The sequence below is a fragment of the Filicampus tigris genome, chromosome 9 (genome assembly GCF_054856515.1).
Source record: "Filicampus tigris isolate MCC_2025a chromosome 9, RoL_Ftig_1.0, whole genome shotgun sequence".
NCBI lineage: Eukaryota > Metazoa > Chordata > Actinopteri > Syngnathiformes > Syngnathidae > Filicampus > Filicampus tigris.
The window spans coordinates 9,930,507-9,952,064 of record NC_141225.1 but is presented as its reverse complement, the minus strand read 5'-3'; positions in this window follow the sequence as shown (position 1 = coordinate 9,952,064).

Genomic DNA, 21,558 nt, shown 5'->3' with positions numbered 1-21,558 from the left:
CACCATCACCCTATTCACCCACTCCCTCATCACCCCCTCCCGCGGAGCCACGATCTATAATACTTCATCCCGACGTCCAATGACATTCCGGCGGCCTCCAATCTCGTCCAAGTTTACGCATATAAAAGGAGGATGATATTTGTGCCAAAAGCCAACCTCTTTGGATCACAACTAAATGTAGGATGTCTTTACTTTCGCGATCTCTCTCTTAGAAATCTAAAAGAAAATAATTAACATATCGCCTCTTTTTAATAAGTAACGAACGCGGAGCAGCGTTATATATTAGTAAACCAGATTCTCTTTGGGATGTAGCTGGAAAAAAATAGATTTTTTTTTTTTTTTATGGTAAGCGGTAGAATTTTTAGTGACCTATATAATGGACTATTTTTCTTCCAAATTGGCCGTTTTGCTCCAGTCTGGTCCATTTTAATTAATTATTTTTTTAATATAAGATGAAAAATGCCATTCATTCATTCATTCATCCATCGAGGGATTATCTGTGCACGCGCCCGCGCGTGTTCCATTGTGAAGAATGGCGCCCGTCCAAGAAAAAAAATATTAATGGGGGGGAAAAATATACATGCGTTTTTCGTTTTTTAAAATGATGTACATTTTTAAATATGATCTTATTTTCTTTTTATATTCATACACGCAGGACTGTTTTGTTTTTAATGTGTTTAAAAATCTGTTTGTTGTTTCCTAATTGCTGAGGTGATTTTAAAGCATTGTAGGCATTTACAAAATATGGATATTCTTATGTTTTCCTCCACGCAAATTCTCTGCATGCACACGACGCTGCATCATCATCATCATCATCCTCCTGCAACAAAGCGGCCACGTTGCCTCGTGTGTAAAAGCTTCTAATGTAACGCAATACAGTGCACTATATCCCGTTGTAAAAGAAAAAAAAACCATTTGATAATAGTTTCGCATCGCGGACTACCAGATTTGGTGCAAAGAATTGAATGCATTTTTCTTTTAATGTAAATTTCCCCTTCTAAAATAGAATTTTAGAATGTCATTATATGTTAAAAGAATAATTCCAACACTCAAATAACTAAAACCCATTTAACCGAAAACGAAATTTGAAAGAAATATATATATATTTTTCATGACAAGATGTATTTCTTAGTTGTGCTGGTCTCCCCAAATCCCACAAAAAAAAAGCATGAATTAAATCTCACAAGGCTGTCCTGCGTGGACGAGTTAACGATGGAGGCTCTTATCAGCAGCACGCAGACAGCCTCTGGTCTGCATGATGAAGGTTAGTGTGTGTGAGTGTGTGTGCGTGTGTACCATCTCCTATACCATCAAAATACGCAAGAACGCCATTCATTATGAGTTCAATGAATTTGCGTCTTCATTCAACACACACTTGACAAATCCCGCCAAAAATCAGCATTACTATTAAATATTCACATCTGTGCGAACCGAGAGCAAAGAGAAGGAAAGTGATTTTTCTCTCTCGATCACCCACAGAGTGAGCCACGACGATGATGGTGGATGGGGACACTATAGGGGGCGGGGCCAAGTCCCATGGGGATTCACGTCTGACGTCCGACCAATCAAAGTTGTTCATCCGCTTCAGGGCCAATTTAGGAAAGATCGGACCACCACCACATAATCGTTGGAGGCTTATTTTTCCTCAAATATATGTCCACATGTGACATTCATGAAGCAGACAGGCTGGTTAACATATTCTTCAACTTTATTATTTTGCCCCCAAAATCGGGGGGCTCAGTAGAAGTCGTTTTGCGCATGCACACCCCATTTTGGTCCATTCCTACAGTAAGTACCTGCAGGGGGGAGTGAGTCGGAGGAGGGAAATATCTAAAACATCCAGGATAGTGGCCCTCGAGGACCTAAGTTGCCCACCTGACATGCAGTATCCATCCATCCACCCATCCATCCATCCACCCATCCATCCATCCATCCACCCATCCATCATCCATCCAATCCACCCATCGATCCATCCTAAAACAAGCATTAGGTTGGCCGTTTTGGTCCCAACCGACCACTAAAAAAAAAAAAATAGCTCCTATCAAGTTGTTGTACTTGACCTCCTCCTGGGGGCGTTCATCCCACTGTGACCAATTTTCCAGCTTCTATCCTATAGAGAGACAGGTGAAGCTAGCAGACTGCCAGCCTTTTTTTGTCACTCCCACCGCAGCACGTAGGAGGAAAATAGCGGCAAAATTTGACAACACCCCCCTGGACCCTCACATGAATGCTTTTGGCATTTAATAAGCCCCGCCCCCTTCCTGTCTTCCCTCTACCGTGTCACTGAAGCACTATTTCACCGTTACCCAAACACCCACCCACCCCTCCTTTTCACATTACACACATGAGCGAGCTGGCTCGGGGTACCACCCCCTCATCATCATCATCATCATCATCATCATCATCATCATCATCATCACCATCATCACCATTACACATGCAGACAAGTTCCTTGTGTGCACAAGTCAAAAACGCCGAACACAAAGAGAGTTAAAGGAAACACTATTTTATGGAGAGCCATTTGAGCATTTATTTGATATTCTTGATATCCAGCCTTGGGTCCATGTACTAGTGCACATTTTGTCCTCACTAGTAAGATAACTCAGCGCACTAGTAGAATGATTGTGTCCTAGGAGTAATATTGTTTCCACTACTAGTGCACTTTTTTAAGCAGGATATCAAATAAACGCTCAAACAAACACATCTTTGAGGGATCTAGAACGTTTAGTCGGAATCACGTCCATTTAAAATTAGAGGCGGACTGACCTATAGTTTATGCTATTTTTTTCACCCCCGGAAAAAAAGGCAAATGACGCAGGACGGAAGGGTGTCCACAATGGAGATGGATGACGAATAACGGGCGCTCAATTTGTCGTAAAATGCCCAGCTCTGCGAATTAGTAGGCAGGTGTCATACACTAGTAGCCTTCTGGAACCATTTAGTGTCTTTAAGAGGCGTGGTCTAGTTAGTGACATCAGGAACGCTAACACACGGTTAGTTATCTGCGTGGTTAGTTAACTGTGAATGTTTTTTTCCATGCTCCTTGTGAGTGTTTTCATTTTGTATTTTTGTGTTGTTTTGGTCCCATTTGGTCAAAGTAGCGCTGTATTTAGTGTTGGTGAGATTTCTATTTTTTCTGTGTTAGTTATGATCCATACCCGGACTTTTTCAGTACATTTGAAGAGATAAAACTACATTTTAGTAAGGTAATATGACGATTTTACTTTCCCTGTGCATGCGTGTCTGTTCGTTATGGATGGATGGATGGACGGCAGAGAAAAGGCCCTCTGAGGCAGGGGGTGGGGGTGGCACACATCAGGTTAATCAGAGGTGCTGGCTGCAGTCTATTATGAACATTTGAATGACAATAAGTACAACGTGTGTCAAGAGCGTCATGCTGCCAGCCTTACACACAGAGCAAAAAACGCATCATAAAATGTGTGGGAAAATATGTTTATTGTTTTGTGGTTTGAGAGTCCAAATAAGCAACACACGTGCACGACTGAGATCAGAGTGTGACAAATAAATCCAGGTGGTCCGCAGTGGAAAAAAACACTAAGAGCCTTTTCATTACCCCCTAATGTGGCTATTTAATGGCTTATTATGGCCTCCCAAGAGAGGTTGTCCTGCGGGAGTCCTTTGAGGACATGCTGCATTGTCTTATCTTACCTTAACTGAATCGATAGATAGAATAGAGCAATCTCATCCTGTTTTTAGCTTAGCTTAGTAAAAGTTTGTATTTGTTTAGCTTGAGTTGGCTGATCATCATCTTATCATATTGTCACATTCTTAAAAGGTCTGAAATGGCCTATGTCATATTTTGACGCCATTTTTGTGTCTTAAAATGGAAATCAAACCAAATACAATTTTTTCAAGATTATGTTCCCAGCAGGCCCACTAGTTGAAACACGGCATTCTGATTAATATTGCTTTTGTAGAATATGAGTTAAGCAGCAAAATCCACCCCTTTTTAGCCATATCAGTGGGCGGCCATTTTGTCCCTTCTGTCAACTGAAAATGACATCACAACTGCTCAGGGCTCAGATAACGACCAATCACGGCTCAGCTTCAGAAAACCGGTCAGTCGTGATTGGTTGTTACCTGAGCCCTGAGCAGTTGTGATGTCATTTTCAATTGACAGAAGTGTCAAAATGGCCGCCCTTGGAGATGGCTAAAATGGGTGGATTAACTCTTATTCCGCAAACGCAACATTAATCAGAATGCCTTTTTTCAACTAGTGGGCTTGCATAGAACATATTCTTGAAAAAAATATGTTTGGGTTGACTTCCCCTTTTAAATATCTCCTCACGATGATGGCCAACTTTGCTAAAATCGGCTACATCCTGAGTCAAACAGATAAAAAAAAATTATACAAATTAAAATTAGTCATACGTTGTGCTGTCAAACACTGTGCAAAATAGCTACTTTATTTGTTAGCTAAGCTTTGCATTGTTTTGTTTAGTTTAGCTTGGTTGAAATGAGCTCATGATGACATACAGTATCATACTGTTGTGCAATATACCTTATCTTGTCCTATCTTGTACTCTACATTGTGTTTCACATAGTTTGGATTAGATTGGCTAAAGTGAGCTCATCTTTTCATGCCGTACTGTCGTACCATATCTTGTCTCATATTGTACTGTACGACAGACAATTTATTTTGTTAGTGTAGCTTAGCATGACTGAGGCGTGCTCATCTCGTCATATTAGATTGTGTCTTATTTTGTCTTGTCTCATCGTCTTATCTTAGGATAGTTGATCTTATTTTAGCTGTAGATAGATAGTTTGTTAGCGTAGCACAGCCTTTCTTAATTTAGCTCATTTTATCTTAGTAACGTAGCATATCGTTCGAAGCTTGGCTTCGCTTAACCTGGTTGAGGTGAGCTGATAATATTGGGTAGTATCATAACGTTTTTTGCTTCACATCTAAAGACTTTATTTTTTTAGTATGGCAAATCTTCGCATAGTATAGTTTTGCTGAGGTAATTTTATCTTATTATTATCATATCATACTTGATACTGCCTTAGCAAATAAATGAACAGAATTATCTTGAATTCGGTGAGCTAAACTAGTAAATTATGATTTATCATTGCTTGTCTTGCTTTTTTATATTGTATATGATTCCATAGCTTTTCTTGTCTTAGCTTAGATACTTTTTGCTCATTAATTTTAGTATTTGATCCTGTCACTGATATATTCTTTCCGTGTAGCAATTCCTGAACGTGTCAAACAAACGTGTGCGTCTTTACTATTGTGTAGTGTTTTGCTATGGCCAAACGTTCCCCAGACGCCGTTTTGCTGTTAACCCGCGTTGACTGGAGCCCTCTCCATCAAGCATTGGACGCGTTCCTCAGGGTTCAGGCTCCTGCTGTGACACATTAACATTGTAATTGGCTTTTTTGCGGCACAATAAACAGAGATGCTCCTATGGGATCTGCAGGGGCCCGCGGCAAACATAAAAGCTACGTCTGACATTTTTCATACAACCTGTGCTGAATGCCAGCAACAACACACATGCAATGTTTTGTTGGACAACACTCTGGAAAGTCATTAGTTATTTTATACAAACAAATAATACAAACACATTTAAATTCATATCATTTATTGAGAGGCAACAAGAGTAATAGAAAAGTCAAAAATATTGTACAGTACAGTCTAACAGTTACGGATCCCTCAATTTTTACAGTAGGAGTATAAACAATCCCGTCCGCACCCGTCCGGTTTATTATTAAATAAATAATGTTTTAACATTGTTATTTGATTTTTACATTTTCAATAAAATTATATATATATTAACATATATATATTTTAACATAGGATAACATAGCTTAAGTGAGTGTGTGTGTGACTCGTGAGGAGTCAATAACGGCTGAGAGTTCTCACCCTTTAGTTGTCATGAAAGTTTAATGACATCATGTCTGCTCTCACTGGGGTTGTCTGATGTGAGCTACACTGTGTTTGACCTTTAACATTAACATTGACTTGACTGACTGTACGTCTGCAAGCAACACAAAAAGCTTCTCAATATGCTCAGTGTATGCTGTAGTATGGTCGTAATAATTATACTAATAATAACAGTAAACATTTGTTTGTCATTGGGCGGCACGGTGGTCGACTGATTAGCACGTCCGCCTCACAGTTCAGAGGTCGTGGGTTCGATCCCGGCTCCGGCCTCCCTGTGTGGAGTTTGCATGTTCTCCCCGTGCCTGCGTGGCTTTTCTCCGGGTACTCTGGTTTCCTCCCACATTCCAAAAACATGCATAGTAAATTAGTTGGACTCTTTAAATTGCCCCTAGGCGATTGTGAGTGTGGATGTTTGTTTGTCTCTGTGTGCCCTGCGATTGGCTGGCAACCAGTTCAGGGTGTCCCCCGCCTACTGCCCGAAGACAGCTGGGATAGGCTCCAGCACGCCCCGCGACCCTTGTGGGGACAAGCGCTATAGGTAATGGATGGATGTTTGTCATTGTTACATCAGGTGATGAGATAAATGGATAAAGTCCCGACGACGATGATGTTTTGCTCAATCCCTTCATCCATTTTCTATTGCGCTTATGCCCATTAGGATTGCTGGTGAACTGGAGCCTATCCCAGCTGACTTTGTGCAAAAGATCCACCCTGAACTGATCACCTGCCAAAACAGGGTACATATAGGCAGATTCACACTCACATTTACATCAAAGGGGATTGTTTAGAGCTTTGGAAGAAGTCAAAGAGTACCCGGAGTTGTGAGGCAGACATGCTAACCACTGGGTTCACCGCTCTGCACTATGCTCAATCCTTTGCCCGGCCAAAGATGTGTTCGCTTGATCAAAAAGATTGCAAAATCTGGAAAAACGAACAGACGTCCATCCATTATCCATACCGCTTGTCCCCACAAGGGTCGCGGGTGTGCTGGAGCCTATCCCAGCTGTCTACGGGCAGTAGGCCGGGGACACCCTGAATTGGTTGCCAGCCAATCGCAGGGCACACAGAGACAAACATCCGCACTCACAATCACACCTAGGGGCAATTTAGAGAGTCCAATCAACTTACCATGCATGTTTTTGGAATGTGGGAGGAAACCGGAGTACCCGGAGAAAACCCACGCAGGCACGGGGAGGACATGCAAACCCCACACAGGGAGGCCGGAGCCGGGATCGAACCCACGACCTCTGAACTGTGAGGCGGTGAATTGTGAGTATCCATGGATGATTATTATAATGATTTTTGAGGTTTAAAACTTAGTTAAAGAGCTTCTACTGTACATACTGATACATGAACACACAAAAACGCTATTCATTTCATTTCAGGCTAAATGCTGACATTGGTTGTTCATCCAAAACATTTGCATATACTTAATGTCTTACATGGAAAGCCCTTAGTCAAATATAGTCTTTATTCCTCTTTAGGCATCCCCATGTGTGTGTGTGTATGTGTGTGTGCATGCGTGCGTGCATGTGTGTGTGTTTTATTCAAAGAAAGGTTCCATTTCCTGCTCTTCATTGAAATGCACATCTTGTCTGCCTGCAATTGACAACATTCACAACCTGCTGAAAGGCTTTCCCCCCCTTTTTTTTTTTGGCCTCCCTCTGATGTGAAACACTTTGATTTAATTGCGGGGAGAGCACGGGCCATAATGCATGTAGCTTGATGAATAAATACATCCGCCAAAAAAACCAATGGACTTATTTTTTCCAAGCCCTCCCCCATGGTGGAAGTGTGCGGCCACTTTGGGCTGCTATAGCCTGCTATTAACTGCTATTGTTGAGAGCAGGCAAGAGAGGTGATGTGGGGGAAGAAGCCATTATCATGAGCTCAGAAACAGCATGTACACACTCATGGCGCAACACACACATGAGAAAGTAGACACGGGGAGAAAGGATGTTACTATTGATTTGGGAGCTGATGTGCGAGACGCTGCACGAGCCACAGGACAAAAGGTGTGTTTTTTTTAAAATGTCAAAATGGCTTTTCAACACCTGGACAATGACTGCTTTGTTTTTAGGCAGCAGCTCGATACAATGGTGGCAGTGAAGTCAATTTAACTCGCTTCACAAGAAGCAGCAGTTTGGCCAAGAGTGAACAATTCATCAAAAAGAGGCTTCAAGTTGTTTATTGCCACTCCCAGTTGACATTTACTGTCAAATTAAACATAAAACAAAGACAATTACACATTGTGTCTTAAAACAACCACGGCTTTGGCTTAGCAAAATCCGTTTGGATTAATGCTAATATGCTGACATCGTTAGATGCAGTTTTAGAAGCAGTGGGTATTTGAACACCAACAGTGGAGCAACACATGTAGATAATATCACAATACTCGTAGGCATATATTCTTTATCCTAAAAAATGAACAATATTGCAGCATCTTACTGATTACATTACAATAATACTAGTAGAAGAAATAATACTAGTTTTCTTGGTTTGTGTCTGCATGACTGTATTATACTGCAAAATTAAATCATGATGCACATATTGTTTATTTAGTTACACACATGTTTGATAAAGCACAATGTTATAGAGTGCTAAACAAAATCTGCACATATTTTTTTGTGTGGGGCAGGAAAAAGTCAATGGCATTTCTATTCATATCAATGGGGAAAGATGACTTGAGATATGAATTTTATGAAGTAAATTAACCTCAACATATCTCAAGGCATCGCTATACTTCAACTCCCTTAAAGGAGAGGGATGCGTTTTTTCCACAATTGAGCCATTGGAGAACTATAGTGGGCGAACTCCATTTTCGTAATTTTGCAGAAGAGTGATTTAAAGTTTTATGGCCACAATAAAATCTACGGGATTTTATAGCTTGGTGATTTATATGGCAATGATTAATTCTACCTGATTTTATTTTACTTTATTTTAATCTACTTGAAAAATGTTTTTTCCTTAGATTTTGCCAATTGAGAAAATAGTTGAATAAGTTTGATATCATTTGTTATATCATCATTAGTAATGTAATAATATTTATTGATCCTTTTATAATAATTATGTATGTAGTAGTTTGGTTAAAAAAAAGTTAAGCACAATAGTAGTGTAAGTCCCAAGATATTAGTTGGATCCAACTTTATTTACAATACAATTGCATGTCGCTGAAAAAACAATCGAAAGAAACGCTCCCATTGAAGATAAGCACACCGTAAAAGGTAGTACATTTTTCACTGTGTGTTTAGAGTGGACCCCCCCCCCCCAAACCACCCATCTTCTACACTGACAGAGCAGAGGTGACAAGTCCGTGGTCAATTGTGAACCAGTGGCGATGTCGTGTCCCAGGGGCGCGCTTGTAACACCTCTCTCATACAACGTCGTCAATATTCTCAACTTTTTGCCACACGGCCCGACATGCGCCCTCGGGCCGCCTCGCTGCATGGCCACAGTTCTTACACTGATTGCTTTCTCTCTGCTTTGTATGCTGGAACGCTGTCGCACAAGAGCTGTGGGACACACACGCACGTGCACACTCACATGCACACACTGGGAAGATGCCTTTAGATATGCTTTTTAATTCATACCATTGCGTTTTTCTTGTAAAGACCTTATTTGTGGTTCCCATGACATGACATTTGAACAGACTTTGGTTCATTCATCATGAATACCAGAACACACACGCACACCCTTCTGTAAATTCTGTATTTCATTGTAAAATGTGTGGCAAATACAGTCTGGAAATCTTATTACGATTATTATCGTTATGCTATTTTAGTATTTCCAAATAGATGAATTGAAATGAATATGTTCACTGCACACAAGCAGCTGTTGCACAGCTATGATTGTTAATGATAAAAAAAAAAAATGCAAAAGCAGAAAATGTATTCCCAAATAGCTTTGCACATTTGGCTTTTGACAGCAAATGACGAACGACAGGCAATTACCAACATTTAATATGTTTCACTGTGAGGTTTAAAGGTCTTTGCAGCACTGTGTTTGAACTAGAGATGAATTATTGTTGACCAGATTTTCCTTCATATTCTTGCTCCTTGGCATACAACATTTATCTTAACTGAAGTCATCAGTGAACTGCTGGGTTAAATTTAACCCCAAATGGGTTCAAATAACCAGACATTGGCATTCCGCCCATGTGACGGACCGGTCCGCCCATTTTGTAGGCAATAAATGGGAAACTTAAAAAAATAGTCAGACTAAGCATAGTCTTAAATTTGGAATCCCATTTTTATTCGCCCATGTTATCGTCTATTTTTGCCGTGAGGATTCATTAACCGCGGCGAGGTTTCTGTAACAATAGTATTTTTAGATTGAGTTGCGCAAGTGGTAGTTTGTCGGAGTTGGTAGTCGGAAATGCTAATGGAAGCCTGTTTAACGAAATGTCAGCAGTTTTAAGGGTGTCATTTAGACTAAACAAATACTGTATTCTCTCAATTCCCTTGACAAACACTTTTTTTGGCGCATTTGAAAGTGATGTACTGCAAATAAACGAGCAACAATTGTTATACTACATGAGTGGAAATGGCATAGATACGCTACATGAAGAGTCAAGGAAACACTGTAAATGACGGGGTCCTCTTACATTTAGACTTGCCTATGAAAACAATCTCAATACCTGTGTGCTTGTAGCTATCTGATGCTAATAATTCACAGTCTCTTATCGTCTTCTCGGCAACGTGTCAATTGTTTCACGTGCCTCAGATACAATCGACGCCGTTGCTTGCTGCAGATAAACAGCCAGCAATATTAAACACCTCCATATCTAAACCTCTGTTCAAGTCACACACACCCACATGCACCCTTTATACAAGCGGAAAGAAATGCCACTAAACCTGCCTATACTAAAAAAAAAAAGGCATTTATGTTTTGCTGTTTTTGTGTTGATGACAATGTAAATGACATCAATGACGATATGAAAACGTATCCAAACATTTCACGCTCTGCTTCAGGCTAAGGTGAGCTGACATAAGATAAACTGAGCTAATCTATGCTTCATTGGTCAATATGAAACTAATTTAACATTTAACAATTTCATTACAGTAAGTCCAAGTCTAAAGTCATCTTAACCAAGCGCACATAAACTAAAGCTTGGCAAATCTACACAGAACTGAGCTTGGATAAAACAAAGCTCACCTATAAGTTAAGGTAATATCCTTTAACAAAGCCAACAATATACCCAAATAATTTATGAGATCATTAAGAGATGATTCAAACTAAATACACTATGTTCATGGGTACAATTTTATTTTATTTTAATTCTTAAATAACTACAGTCACATTATTTATGGCATTCAACAGAGTTCAAGTTGATCTGAGCTGAGATAAACTAAGCTAACCAAGGAAAAGTTACTAAACTTACTTAAGAAAAATTCAACCTAGCTAAGCTAGTGAGCTAAAATAATAATTACAAAAAAAACACGAAGAAAAGAAAAGCTAAAACTGCTTAAACTAATATCTCAAATAATCTGAACCCAGATTGTGTGTTAAGCATTTCTGCCTTACAGTGGATTCTATTATTATGGCTGACATTCACCCTCTTCATCTTCTCCTTCCTGATTTGACCTAAATCATCTCCTCCTCTTCCTCCTCGGTGATGGCAATCACACACAACTAAGCGCTGATAATTACTGCACTCCACACACACCCGCACGCACACAATTTATCTGCCGCCACAACTGCAATTCATTGTGAGCCGGTGAATGAAAAGTGGAGAGAGGATGAGGGAACGGGACACACTGGTGGTGGTGTGACAGGGTGTTGTACGTATTAATAGCAGCCCCTCACTCGCCTTTTCCTTCCCTCCATTTTTCTCCAGCTGCCGTCTGAATTCAAGAACATCTCAACGTGTCCACTCTGAATGCACTGAACAGCAGCTGGAAAGGATGATCGAACAAATGAGCTGGCTCCAAAAGTGTCACTTTTAAGGACATCCAAGTGGATTATAATGTCTTCTCTTCAAGGCAAAAAGGAAGTGAGTAATGTCATGTAAAAGCACCTGCAATGTCTGAAAAAGCCCATTTGGGCCGTAATTTAGCAGCACTCAGCTTTATTTTTTCGGTCAATACACACGGACACACATGGAAAACACACAATCCGTGTTGCTTTTTATATGTACTGTAATTAAAATAACATGTGCTACGTTCTATAATGATATGTTCTGTACTTTAATATAAAATATAAGTAGCTATCAAACATGGACTATAGCATCATACCATATATTTAGCGGTGAATGTACGATAACATGTACTCTAAAGTGTACTAAAATGATATAATATATATAATGATATAATAAAATGTACTATGACGTGTACTACGTGTGTTAATGAATAACATGTTAGTGCGCTGGGTGTGTGGAGGGCCCAATTGCAAAGAGGGAGACAGGGCAGAAAAGGTGCAGTGGTACAAAAGTCGGCAGTCCCAGGTCAGGGAATGGAATGGAATCCAGTTGTTGGCAGGGCACAGGTCTGGCAGGCAAGGTGCAGGGCAAAAACCGACCTGAAGCAAGCAGGGAAGAAGGAAGAGTCAGGATTTGCAAAAAAAACACTTGGTAGCAACTAGAAAAATGGCTGGATGCACAAACTCGTGAATGAGTGAGCTGATCTGGCGACGAGGTGGAGTCGGGGACCATCTTAAATAACACACTGATGGAGATTGGTTTCACCTGGCCCCAGCACCAGCACCCATCTTTGCTCCTGACAAAAGACACGCGCACACACACAGGGAGGGGCTCAAGGCACAGAGCCCGGAGACCCAACATAACAGCCCTATCGCGTGTAAAACATGCACCATAGCGTGCGCTATAACAAATGAAACAAATGCATTAGATCATTTACCACAGTGTTTACCATATCATGTATGCTAAGTATACTGCACTCTAAAACAGTTGGATTAAAAATAACAAAAAAGTGGACCAATCCACTACTTGGGTCAATTTGACCCAACTTTCTGGGTTGTTTATGCAGGAAACAACCCAAAGAATGGGTAGTTTTTTACAAAACAACCCCACCCCAAAATTCAACTGTTTTATACAAAACAACGCAAGAAAGTGGGTCAAATTGATCCAATTAGTAGATTGGTCCATTTTTGACCCCAAATTGTGCTATTTTTAAGTGTTTTTAGAGTGTGTGAATGCTATCATTTATTAGAGCAATTAATGTAATGTAATTGAGCGTGCATTATGACAAATGTGTACAGTAGTGTATACTGTAACATGTAATATGCTCTGTACTAACTATACCATAGCATGCACTATATGTGCTACATTGTTATACATGGTTATTTACGATAGCATCTAAGTATAAGTCATATAGTTGTATATGCACAATAGCTTGTACTACAGTGTACTACATACTAAAGCACTATTACTATATCGTCGCTGTCCTGTGAAAAACACCTATCTCCAATTTTGGAAACTTTTTTATCTTTCACATTAATGCAACATCTGTAACACGGAAACACCATTCATGTAAAAATAAGAAAATGGAGATGAGTCTTTTTCACATGACAGTGACGATACAGTATATTACTTTGTATTACCGCACTTTCCGGATTATAAAACATTACTTTTTTCCCCACGTTTTGAACCCTGCAGGCTTTTGATGTGACGGGGGTTTATATGTGAATTTTTACTGACGAGCTTCAAGCCGCCAATAGATTCAGCCCCTAGTCTCGTCACATCTGAACAATGACATTTTTGAACAAGCCCAAAATTTTCCACAGCTCGTGACCATATAGGTGAGGGTAGGAACGTAGATCAACCGGTAAATCAAGTGCTTCAGCTCCCTCTTCACCATGACGGACCAATACAAAGTCCGTATCACTGCAGACGCTGAACCGATCTGCCTTGTCAATCTCTCGCTACAGCTTCCCCTCACTCATGAACAAGACCCCAAGATACTTGAATTTCTCCACTTGGGGCAGGATCTAAAGCCCAACCCGGACAGGGCAGTCCACCCTTCTCCGACCGAGGACCATGGTCTCAGATTTGCAGGTGTTGATTTTCATCCCAATTGCTTCACATTCGGCTGCGGAGAGCACTCCAGTGAGAATTGGGGATCGGACCACCGAACTGGACACCCTCAACAGATTGGCTCCGCCTAGAAATTCCGTCCATAAAGGTTAAGAACAGAATCGTGACAAAGGGCAGCCTTGGCGGAGTCCAACCCTGACTTGAAAGAAATCCGACTATGCGGATCAGACTCTGACATTGGTCATACATGGACGCAACAGGCTGTACTAGGGGGGTTTGGTACCCCACACCTCTGTTGGACCACCCACAGGACTCCCAGAAGGACATGGTCAAACACCTTCTCCGTGTCCCCAAAACACATGTAGACTGGTTAGTCGAACTTCCATGCATCCTCGAGTACCCTGCCAAGGGTGTAGAACTGTTCCACTGTTCCACGGCCCGGACGAAAACCCACACTGTTCCTCCTGAATCTGAGATTTTTGATACGTGTGCGCAGGGACGCCAACCCCCATCCACTGTGAGGGTCTGGGGTGGGCACGGAGCTCCACTGCGGTGGGACTTCATGTTGATGTTCACGCTCCACTGAGTGTCTTTGTCCAGCTGCCATTCATCATGCGTTCTCATTGGCCTACATACTGTTATCATCGTGCCATACCGTACAGAATATGCGTAAATAATACTACAGTACACGCACACAAGACACCAAACTTTAAAATATGAACACAGTAGGTTACTTTGTGAATGTAGAGTTGGACAGAGGATTTCTCCCACCCCATGCGCACAAATAATGCTCCGAGCTGTATAATTCCTGCTATTACTGAAATTGCCTCCAATTTGTTGCCATGGTGATTGGTGCTCGCCTCTTTTTAAGCTTTGTGCCTCCTCACAGTGATGAGTGAGTGAGAGCACACTGCACTCGGGGTGTCTGCGCGCATGTGTGTGTGTGTGTGTCAATAGTCTGCAAGGCAGTGTGACCTGGTAAAAGTGAACGTAACAGGCCCTATTCCAAGATAGTTGCCATGGTGACAATAATTGGGTGGCAGAACAGCACACGCACACACGTGCGCATGAGTGTACGAAAAACATGTCAACGTTTTTATACACACTCACTGGTCAAATGCCCTAAAACCAAAAATAGAATACAATTTCGAATTATTTTAATGTTTTGTTAATGTATATTAATGAAACATTTTTTTGTAAATAAAAATTAAGAAAAATCTGTAATTTAAACAAAAGCTTTTAAGGTAATTTTATTCATATAATCTTAATTTGGGCAGATCATACAGAAGAGTCTATTGGAAGAAGAAGTCCAAAAATATCTTTGCAATAATATGTTCTATGGAATATGAGTTAAGCAGTGAAAAGCCACCTGTTTTTGTCCATCTCGATTGGGCAGCCATTTTGGCACTTGCTGTCAACTGAAAAGGACATCGCAGTTGCTCAGGGCTCACGACCAATCACAGCTCACCTGTTTTCTGAAGCTGAGCCGTGATTGGTTGTTACCTGAGCCCTGAGCATTTGTGATGTCATTGTCAGTCTACAGCAAGAAACAAAATGAGACAAAAACAGGTGGATTTTACTACTTAACTCATATTCCACAAACACAATATCAATCAGAATGCCGTGTTGAGACTAGTGGTGGTGCATAGAACATATTATTATTGTAAATATTTTTGGGGGGTTGACTTTCTCTTTAACTACACTTAAAATTTGATCATTTTTACCATTTACGATGTGGACAGGCTGAGATGAAGAAAAAAAAGCCGCACCTGAAAATGTGCGCTCCTATTTGGCATAAAAAAACAAACAACATTTTTAACTCCACTTAAAATGTTATCATTTTTACCATTTACGATGTGGACAGGCTGAGATGGAGAAAAAAAAGCCACGCCTGAAAATGGGCGCTCCAATTTGGCATAAAAAAAAAAAAGATAAATTAAATCGCTACAGATTCTTTTAGGGGGATCAATTTTAGTGCTGATATTATTTTTACATTCAGACCTGTTATATAAGTGTCAATGTTCAGCCCATTCAAGTGTCCTTTTAAATGAAGAATTTCACTAAATTGTGGGTAGGTTTGAATGTGAGCATGAGTGCTCGTTTGTATAGATGTGCCCCGCGAATGACTGGTGACCAATCCAGACCAATCTTTCACTCAAAATCATCAGGGATAAGCACAAGCTCACAATTGGGACCCTAATGAGGATAAGCGGCATTTGGATGTATGGATATTTATTTGTATTATAATGTTACAGTAAGATCAAAACTATATTGATTTATTCTCAAAATAAAATGGAAATATACTTTTACATAATAATAACAAAATCCACCGCTGGATTTTCTTGTTTCTCTTGCTCATCCCTCATCATCGTCATCATTCTGTGACACACTGAGACGAGACCTCCCACCACCACATGCACATGCACACACACGCGCACACGCGCACACACACACACACACACACACTTGCTAGCCTCCAGCATCTTCCTGTCATGTCCACTTGTCTTCTTGTGCGGTCAGGAAAGCCCTGCTTGCAGGCAGTGATGCAGCGTGGGAGTTTCTACACATGCGGGATCAGCGCCATATCCGCCTCCGCCTCCGCCTCGTGATGTTGTTTGGGGTGAGGGCTTCAAAACTAAGGTGAGAATCAGTTTTTGTCAACCATCTGTCCAGTAAACGCGGTTCATATTTGGTAACATTTAGGAAAAAAAATTCTGGGACTGGGGAGTTTTTCTTTGAAGGATCCCAAGAATAGTCAAAATAAAATAAAATAAAACAAACAATTTCAAAGCAAAGAAGGCTTTAAAAAGTAGGGTCAGGGTTTCAAAGTAGTGTTTCAAAGTGGAGTTAGGATATAAAAGGGTAAGGTTAGGGTTCAAAAGTAGGGCTTCAAATGAGGATTAGGGTTTCAAAATATGGTTTCAAAGAAAGGTTAGGCTTTCAAAGTAGGGTTTCAAATGAATGTTTTAGCTTGGGCAAGGTTTTAAAGGTAGGGTTTCAAAGTAGGGTTAGTATAAGAATAATGTATAAATATAGAGTTTCAATGTAAGGGTGTGGTTTCAAATTAAAGTTTCAAATTAGGGCGAGGGTTTCAAAATACGGTTTCAAAGTAAAGTTAGTGTTTGAAAGTAGGGTTAGAGTGTCAATGTAAGGGTGTGGTTTCAAATTAGAGTTTCAAATTAGGGTTAGGGTTTCAAAGTAGGGTTTCCAATTAGGTTTAGGGTTTCAAAATAGGGTAGGATCAAAATAAAAATTCAAATTAGGTTGATGGATGGATGGAGGTTGAAGGTTTAAAAGTAGGGTTTCAAATTAGGATTTGGCTTTGAAAGTAGGCTTTAGAATTAGGGTTAGGGTTTCAAAGTATGGTTTTAAAGTATGATTAAGGTTTCGAAGTAGCGTCAGGATTTCAAAGTAGGGTAGGGTTTGACACGTTTAAGTTTGAAATAGGCTTTCAAACCTAATGATAGCTGCAAAACAGACTTTTTGTGTTTTTTCTGGCAAAACGTCTTCAAGCCTGTTTTGTGGGTCCACTCATGAAAGACATAACTACAAATTTTATGTCGCTCAGCCCAACCTGCATTTTCAAAACATTCCTGTGTCCAAGCAAAATTCAATTCCGTGCTCCAACCACACACGATAAGGATTATGAGACGTGATTTATTCAAAATCTGTAATTTCACAATTGAACCACTGCTCTGTATCAAATATGAAATACGCATTGAAAAGGAGGAAAACACACACACAGTTGGACAGACATGACAATCCCTTGGGTCAGCACACCCACAGACTCAGATGCGGCTGTGTCGTGGCGATAAGGATTGCGTGTCACTCAGAGCACGCCACCAAAGTATGCAGAAACATGCATGTAACACGCCACACGCCAAGCGCTCAAGTGCCATTTTATGGCTGCGTGTGTGCAAAGAGCCAAGGGATTGTCATGTCTCTCCATGTTTGTGTGTGTGTGTGTGTGTGTGTGTGTGCACGTGAGACTTCCAGCCACCAATGCAAAAAGCAACAGACATTCCATCTTTGTTCCAAGGCACCAAACCTTACAAAATGCTTCCAGAGAACTAAAATTAAAAAAAGGCACTACTGTAGTATGCTTGTTTAAAAGAAGAACAGAAAAAGAGTCAACATTTTTTTTTTTTTAAACTTAAATACATAGTGGTGTGAGATATTGCGTAGTTTGGCATCGGAAACCAAGTAAATGCATGTCAGTATCACCAACAGGGGCGTGGTGGCCATAGAGTGGCATAGAATTTCGGGAGTTTCACGAACGGCCAGTCCATTTCGGGGCCAGTTGGCCGCTTTTTGGCTCCCGCCGCCAGCAACCCCCGTCAACGAATAAAGCATCCATCTATCCATTATCCATACCGCTTATCCTCACAAGGGTCGCGGGGCGTGCTGGAGCCTATCCCAGCTGTCTACGGGCAGTAGGCGGTCGGGGACACCCTGAATTGGTTGCCAGCCAATCGCAGGGCACACAGAGACAAACATCCGCACTCACAATCACACCTAGGGGCAATTTAGAGAGTCCAATCAACTTACCATGCATGTTTTTGGAATGTGGGAGGAAACTGGAGGACCCGGAGAAAACCCACGCAGGCGCGGGGAAAACATGCAAACTCCACACAGGGAGGCCGGAGCCGGGATCGAACCCACGACCTCTGAACTGTGAGGCGGACGTGCTAACCAGTCGATCACCGTGCCGCCACGAATAAAACATATACTGTAAATCAACAAATGTCGCACGCTGACGCTCAACCCCCCAAATTAGTACGTGCCACTCCACACTGACATAAGCGGCGAGCCCAGCGACCTGTTTGACAAAACCGCAGCAGCGAACAAGAACGATACTGAAGCTACCGTATCGATCACATCCTGATATTGATACTGACTCTGTGTCGTTACTATCGCTATCCCCACCACTAATGAAATGTCAGACTATTTTCACATTGGAAATGTATTCCGAATTGGAAATGAGGAATAATCCGCGCGTACATCGCGGACGGTTATCAGTGGAGGAAGCAGGATCCTTTAAACACATTTGGCGCTGATGGCTATTGAAAAGATAAACTCACCTTTTCACGCAATCGTTTTATCTTTAATTACGTGTGTCACTAAGGAGACTTTTTATATGGAAATGTGTCGATATTAAACATCACACACACACTCACACATATATTGTGCTTTTTACGGCTGCGAGGAAATAAGTGTGTCCATTTGAATATGTTTGATGTTCCTTTCACATTATTCACCATTCTGGAGCACTGATAGCACTCTCTTCATTACGCGCTTCATTAAATACAATGATAATTGATTCCAGCCCTGCGTCTGTGTGTATGTGTGTGTCGGGGTGTGCGTGGGGGTGCGTGGGTGGGTGTGTTTGCAGTATGACACTAATATGCACTCGAGAAAAAAAAAAGTGTGAATGAGAGGGTGAATCAAGACAACAGATGCTGGGATAGTAAAAAACAAAAAAACAAAAACAATCATAAATGCTCGTTTCCATGTTGCTAGGCGACGAGCGCGGCTGGATGGCGGAGATAAACGCAGGGATGCACGAACGCCCACCCCCCGGTGAGGTGAGGGAGTGGGGAGACAACAGGAGAGAGGAGATAGTGGAGAAGGATGGGAGGGAGCAAAGGGGAGGGAAGAAGACAGGAGGGGGAGGAGTCATGTGGTATCTCTGATAAGCTTCAAAACGCCGATGAGGTTTTTTTGTGTGTGTAAAATGCTTGAGACAGGCATAGTTTCATTTTAAATTCACAGAAGACAGTAGAAAAGCTTTCTCTTTCCGTTTTCAAACACTTTGTACTGCTCACTAGCATCGCCAACAGGACTGGAGTGGAACACTATTGACAGCAGTTTACCGTACAGTAGTATTTTCTTTTTTTTTGTTGTTTTTAAAGGAACAGATGAACAAATTTACAAAAAATGTTTTTCAAGTATTAGCATTAGTGGCTAAGATAAAACCACTACATGGAATTTATTGGGGCTTTTTTTCGGGTAGACAAAAAGTAATTACATATAAAGGATGTAGTTTGTCTTCTTGATGATGTTTTCGTTCTCACAAGACAAAAGTGGACAGGATTTAACCTCTTGTGACTTTCCCCAATCATCAAGAGCTGCAGAGGTCAGTGGTCACTTTGTGCCACTTATAAGGTCAGTTTAATGAGTCAATCATCAGGGCGCCCGCTTCAGGATTGGACGCACAAAGCCACTGAAAACATATTCAAAACATAATATGCACTGTAAATGTTGACATTTACGACAAATCGGTGGGCATAGATATAGATTCAACTCTAACTCTATTCTCAGTTGATTGATTTTATTTTATTTTAAACTGGAATTTTTATACTTCCTCCCTCCCTCATATTTTTTTTTCGGGTGAAACAGGCAAATATTCTCAGAAATTTGCAAATATATTGCTGTTAAAACTAAAAGACATGAGTCCCACAAAATATGAATATTAATGAATACAGCACATATACTTAAAAATGAATAGTATTTATTCTCTAAAAGAATATAACAACAGCAACAACCGGCATATTCACTGTTTTGGACCATATTTTTTAAAACCAATTAGTTTTTAGTTTATCAATTTAGTTTTTTTCCCGGAGGCGATGAGCCAACCCCAGTCTATCGTGAAATACATTCATTGGAGGTTTTATACCCATTTTTTGAAGAATTTTGGGGGGTTTAAAAAATAAATTCTACTGCATTTTTAATCATCAATTATACGTGGGTTTTCGCTATTTGAGGGCTGGACCATCACTTTTCACTCCACCCCCTCATTTTTTTGTATTGTCGTAAAATTCAGACTTGTTTTTCTTGGGGGGTTTTTTCCCAAAAGAAAAAATAAATAAAAATATATATTTTTGAAAACAAATCACAGTGTGATTTATTTTTGTCCCCAAAAATGATTAGTGATTTTTTTTCTATAAAAACTACAACTCAATTCTCGTGGGTCTGATTTTTTTTCCCTCAAAAACTACATAAAGAATAAAATAAATATAAAGAATGAATAAAAGTTTTGCCCTGGGAAATAAATATGAGAAAAATGTGACCAGTGCAGTCATTTTCATTTCATTTCATCAGAGTTGCACTGAGCTCTGCGTGCTCATTTCTTGTCCTGCGAACCTGACGTAAGCTTCACATGAGAGTTCTCAGTCGAGCCTTCACCCAAATGACAAAAGATGGAGACGAGTGCTTCCTGCTGCACGTGAGTGAGCGTGTCGTGACTACTTGTGAATGGGCGGTCGCGGCAAGATTGTGGAGGGAGGGGATCGGAGGGGGGCGGGGTTGAAGATTTAGGAATATGTTCAGGCGGAGTGCCAGCGGCTCGTACAAGGCTGCTGATTGCCATTCATCCCCAGATTACAGCCATTTGGATGTGCAGCCCGAAAGGGGAGCGAGTCTGCAAGCATGGCTGCTCCAGATCTGTCCGGCTGCTGGGGTGGGGGGGTGATGGCGATGGTGGGTGCACCTTGCATGGCTAATAATAATCACCAATGAATGGATATGAGGCTGACTCAAAAGCAGCTCCAAGGGGAGAATATATTCCCAATTTAAAACAGATCTTCATTTTGATTTATACTGATAAGGATTTAAAAAACAGGAATATTCAATATTTAGCTTTACTTAAAGCATGTCCAGTGAG